This window comes from Mus musculus, chromosome 6 (genome assembly GCF_000001635.26).
Source record: "Mus musculus strain C57BL/6J chromosome 6, GRCm38.p6 C57BL/6J".
Lineage (NCBI taxonomy): Eukaryota > Metazoa > Chordata > Mammalia > Rodentia > Muridae > Mus > Mus musculus.
Genome location: NC_000072.6, coordinates 140,149,524 through 140,155,523, shown reverse-complemented (window position 1 = coordinate 140,155,523; position 6,000 = coordinate 140,149,524).

Below are 6,000 nucleotides of genomic sequence, written 5' to 3'. Positions count from 1 at the left end.
AATTAGGATGTGCAGACCAACGGCCTAGAATACCCAAAGTTCAGCTTGTAGAAACATAAACTATTTCAGTGATTTCAAGTATGGATCAAAAGCTGATCAAGGCAAGCAAGAAGTATAGCCAGAACGAGCCAGAAAGAATTGAGAGCGAGAGGACTGGAGAGATGGCGCAACATTTAAGAACACTGGCTCTTGTGAAGATTATATGCCCCAGTACAGGGGAATGCCAGGGCCAGGAAGCAGGAGTGGGTGGGTTGGGGAGCAGGGCGGGAGGAGGGTATAGGGGACTTTTGGGATAGCATTTGAAATGTAAATGAAGAAAATATCTAATAAAAAAATAGGGGGAAAAAAAAGCACTGGCTGATTTTCCTGGAGGACCTGGGTTTGATTCTCAGCATCCATATGGTGGCTCACAACCATTTGTAATTCCAGCTCCTGGGAATCTGAGTCTCTCTGAACTCATAGGGCACCATGCTCATACAAGGTACTCAGACAAACATGAAGGCAAAACATCCACACACAGAAAAAGAAGGGAGAAGAATAGAAGGAGAAGGAAGAGGAGGAGGAGGAGCAGTAATTAAGGGAAACTTAGAAAGACAAATGCCATATATGGATGCTCTACGTGGACGCTTGCCTTTAATGTCTGCATATGTGTATTTGTATGGGTGACTGCAGCTATAGTATAGGCAGCTTATAGTCAACATAATCTCCTATGGCCCTGCCCAGAGGAGAGGTCTGTTTTGACTCAAGGTTTTAGAGGCGTCTGTCAATCAAGGGGAATGTGATGTGATGTGTGTGTGTGTGTGTGTGTGTGTGTGTGTCTCCCAGGTGAGTCTAGATTCTGTGAGCCTGACACGGACATGAACAGTCGCAATGCTTCTCTATATATTTTCTAATTAATGCCTCTAAGATGAGTACGCAGCATCAGAGGATACTAACTTTTGATTTAAATTCTCAAAACAGCAATCCAAATGTTCTTCCTATCCCAGACAAATGAACAAATTATAGTTGTTGTCACTGTGACAAAATGTGTGACAGAAATTACCTAAAGGAGCAAGAGTCTGTTTTGACTCAAGGTTTTGGAGGCGTCTGTCAATCAAGGGGAATGTGATGTGTGTGGGGGTGGGGTGGGGTGGGGTGGGGTGTGGGGTGTGGATAGAGCAGAAGGGTTCACACTGTGTCAACCAGGAAGCAGAGGAAAGGGAGATGAGAAGGGGTCAGGGACAAGATACTCCTATAGGTTCACCCCTATCCTTAATCACATATGGCTTTTAGCTAAGTATTACTTCTAAAGTTTGTATCACCTCTCAAAATGATGCCACCATCGGCAACTAGGCTTACAACATATAAACCTACAGGGAACATTTCATATTCAAATCATATCCATAGGACAATACAAGTATTATATGTGCGTTTTGTAGAGATCTTCATAAGCAGCAATAGGTCTTTATGACTATCAATTGAAGCAGGGTAAATCCACAAGTATTATTCTTATTCAATTTGACATTTAAGTACAAAAAATAAATTCTTCATTCTTGTAAAAAAAAATAATCCAAGATCACAGAAAATATAACCAAACTTCTATGTAGTTATAAAACTGATATTTATACAGAATTTTTTTTGTTTCACCTGTAGAGTAGAAGATTCTGTATTTTGAAGTAACAGCCTTAAGCTTAACATGGAGTTAAGTTAACATGGAGTAGACCATTACAATCTACCTCTAAATCTCAGAGACTGGGTGCTGCAGGCTTGGTCTTTGTTAGGTTTTTATTAAATATCTGCTACGGCTGGGCTGTGGTGCAGCTCAGAGGCAGAGCATGAACCACACCCTGCATCTGATCCTGGCATCTCACACACACAAACAAATCCAAAGGACAACACAACCCAAGACACACTCGTGGCAATAAGTAGCCAGAGGTCGAGAGGGAAAGTGTGTCTCCGGTGAGTTACTCCTATACTCAGGGCACTTTATAGTGATATCTACAGTGTAAGTAGACATGGATGGTCTTTAGAGCCCCATTTGAATGTAATGAGGACCATGGAATCACTTAAGAAAGATTTCTAAGCCACCAGGGATCTGGTGCTGGGAACAGCGTGTGCTAGACTTCACTCCTTCATTTCAAACAGACTATCAAAACCAACATTGCTTCATAACCAAGGTAGCTTTAATAAATATTGATGAGCCTAAGAATGGCCACCACACATTTAGTGTCTACCCTCATATTCTCCAGGAAATGTTAAACTCCGAGACATTCTGCTTCCCCCGCAGCCGGCCTCTCCGAAGTTCACTGGGTGAGGGGGATTTCATTGAGCTGCTTTTAAGACCAGAATTTTCAGAACTCCAGATGGAGAGCTTTTAAATCCTACATCTCCTTTTTGGAGCCCCCAGCTTCTGAAACGCTGTCGTTTCTCTCCTTTGTTTTTCAATCGCTTTGACAGCTTGGACCAGGATGGTGGAGATTTTTTTAAAAAAAGATTTCTCTAATTCACAGATAGTTGAGCTATGTCTGAAGCAGCTGGAGGAAGACACTGCGCATGTCTGAAACTATGACGCCCAGGAAGGCTCCAGGCTTGGAATGGCAGAGTAGGCAGCTGATGATGGCTGCCTTTTGCAGTTTCTGTCATCAAAGGAGGAAGTATGGTGTTACTGAAGGATGCTGCTGGCCATTGAAAACAGGATGCTGATGAATCTGCCTACTTTGTTAAGCAAGCTCTGATTTTTCTGTCAAAGCACCTAGCTGCCTCCAGAATTTGCTAAGAGACTGTCTCTCCCAAGTAAGAATTGCAAATGGAACCAGAAACATTTGCAAAGTGAAACTAGGAGTTAGTGTGGGTTGGTTTTAAAAAATACAGGAACACTGAGTGAATCTCCAATTTGGCGTCAGACAAAGAAATGAGGACTGAATCATTACCACAGTAACCTGGGCCTGGAAAGCGTCCAGAGTGACTTGAGTACATTACGTTTTCTTTATAGGCCTTCTCTGCAGCCTACGTTGTTACAGCCTGATATAATGTTTCCTTTTGGAAGAGAGTCAGATGCGTCTTTCTGATTTGTCCTCAGATTGCCTTTCAAGTTGTCTTAAAAAGCCAAAGACCCTTTTCAATACATTCAGGCAAATGAATCGTTTATAAGATTTTATACTGCTAATAAAATCTCATTGACTCGTTTTTTTCCCCTCTGGATTGAATTCGAGTCCCCTCAGCCTCTCCCTGCAAGGAGCTCGGTTTCCATTGAAGGTCTATAGAAACATTTCACAGCCCATCACCTGCCAGCCAAGTGTCTGCAGGGAACTACCGGAGCAGATAGTCCCTGGTATGGACTGTGCTTGATGGTGAACAAAAAACCGGATTCATCTACAAAAAGAATTTTTAAAAAAGATGTGGCATTTTGGTGGAAGATTCATTTACAATTATGAGCCATTAAAGGGCTTAATAATTATTACTGTTATTAGTAATAATGCCGAGTGACCACTCACTACAACCCAGCGACCTAGAAAAGTCATGTCAGCCTTTTATCTAATTAGTACTTTTAAGCTTTTATCTGTTACACAAATTGATGTGATTTTATCATCTTTTTGGGTTTTGGGGCATATTAGGTGACAACTGAAACATCAGAAATTCTGAGAAGGATTAAAGTTGCAGAGCTTCTTTTGAATAACAAAAGTTATTCTTTGTAATCAGCGTTGAATCTCCTTAATAAAAAGTTTTTAAAGGCTGAGGTTTTAATAATAATAATGATAGCAATGGAAGTTCCTATGTAACTAAGGCTTCACTTGCATCAGGAACAAGGAGGTCATTTGCACTTAATTTCAGATCCATCTTAATAATTACTAGCTCTGGGTGTAGAAGTACCCCCCACCCCCTTTTACAAAGAGAAATTGAGGCTTAGTAAATTTAATGTTCACAGAAATGGTTGCTCAGTAGGAAAATATGGTACCTTAGACCAGGACTAATGACAAACCCACCCTTAGAACATATTGCTGATTTGTGTGGCCATGTCTCTGTGTGAGTGAGTGTGTGTGTGTGTGTGTGTGTGTGTGTGTGTGTGTGAGAGAGAGAGAGAGAGAGAGAGAGAGAGAGAGTGGGTGTGAAAGAGAGAGTGTGTGTGTGAGAGAGTGTGTGTGTGTGTGAGAGAGAGAGTGTGTGTGTGTGTGAGTGCGTGTGTGAGTGTGTAGTATGCCCACATTGTATGAAACAAATGAGAGCGCTTCACAGTGAGAACATCAGAACCCAGAGTATTGAACCTGATAATAGTTTATGACCTTGCAAAGACTGAGGTCAGCCTAGAATCGCTGGTCTCTTGATTGGTTTGGGAGAACAGTTTCCAGACTCTAGCAACAAGCCCCTTCCCTCCTTTCCCCTGTGGCTGAGTAATTGGGAGGGTAGCCCTTCCCATCTTACCCCTCTCTCTGCTGTGTTTATATGTGTGATTTTTGTCAACAGAAAGCACGTGCGGATTGGTACTATATGTCACACCCTGGTATTTAGAGCTTCTCAGGACATAGCTTTGTCGTAAAGGACTTTGGGCAAACCTGGCTGTTGGTAATTTTCCACCATAGCTTCTGGTTTAGGGGGTGCTGCAGCTAGACGAGCAAGATTTGGATGTGTGTGGTGCAGGGTGGGCTAAGCAGAGTTGGGAGGACAGTCAGACATTAGAGTGTTTTCAGTTTACCTGTATTTGACCTACCCTGGCTTGAGGCACTTTTGAAAATGAACCATCAAATTATATGTACCTATAGCATGTACTGTTCAATGGATGATGAATAAGAAATTGTATTAACAAATACTGTGCCATTTGCATAACTGGAAAAGACCCTGCCCTCCCCCATCCCCCACCTCCCCACACTCATTCCCTGTACACTGACCCCCCATACCTCTATTCCCCACACATCCACCCCACACAGACCTATTTCCCACACTCCCATGCCACACATAACCCTCCATACCCACATACCCCACCCCTGTTCCCCATACACCCACACACCCACCCCCACAGATAAAAATGCATCTTAAAAAGGAAGACCACTGCTTTAGTTCATAAATACAATGATTTTTTTTTTTTTTACACATCATCCTGCTGGTTGAAAGTTGAAAAAAGAGACTGTCATCCTTGTGATGGGTCAGTTACTTCATGGCCTTGAACGAATACAGGTCAGACAAGCAGTAAACGCCTGCTTTATTTATGCCCTAAGCTTAACTTGGGTTGAAATTATGTGTCTGGATAATTCAAGTCAAAAAATTAAAATCAAATTTATATGCAGGAAGATGTATATGAATGATTGATAGATATCAGAAGAAGATCCATTTTTCAGAGTTACATGTGAATTTATAATCTAAATTCATACACATATAAATATATTTGAAAAATTATTAACCCAAATGATATCTATCTATCTATCTATCTATCTATCTATCTATCTATCTATCTATCGTCTGTCAGTCTTTCTATCATGTTTGCCTGTCTACCATCTGTCTATCTGTGTCTATCTATTTATCATTTGTCAGTTTATCTATCTTCTATTTGTCTATGTATCTTTGTATCTATCTATGTGTCTGTCTGTGTATCTATCTTCTATCATCTATCATTCTATCTGTCTAACTATCTATACATCTATCATCTGTCTGCCTGTCTATCTCTCTCTCTCCATATATATATATATATATATATATATATATATATATATATATATATATCATCTGTCTGCCTGTCTATCTATCTTCTATCATTCATCAATCTATCTCTATGTATGTATCTATCATCTGTCTATCTTCTATCATCTATCTATCTATCTATCTATCTATCTATCTATCTATCTATCTACCTATCTATCTATCTATCAACCACCTGTTATTTCCTTCGGTGTGCATGTGGTGGTGGGGCTGGACAGCATCACTTTCCACAGAGCGCATATGAAAGTCAGAGGACTTCTTTCTCCTCCGAGTTCAGACTGTGAGGCTTGGCAACAAGCTACTTTACCAACCATCTCACCCATTCTTTTGATG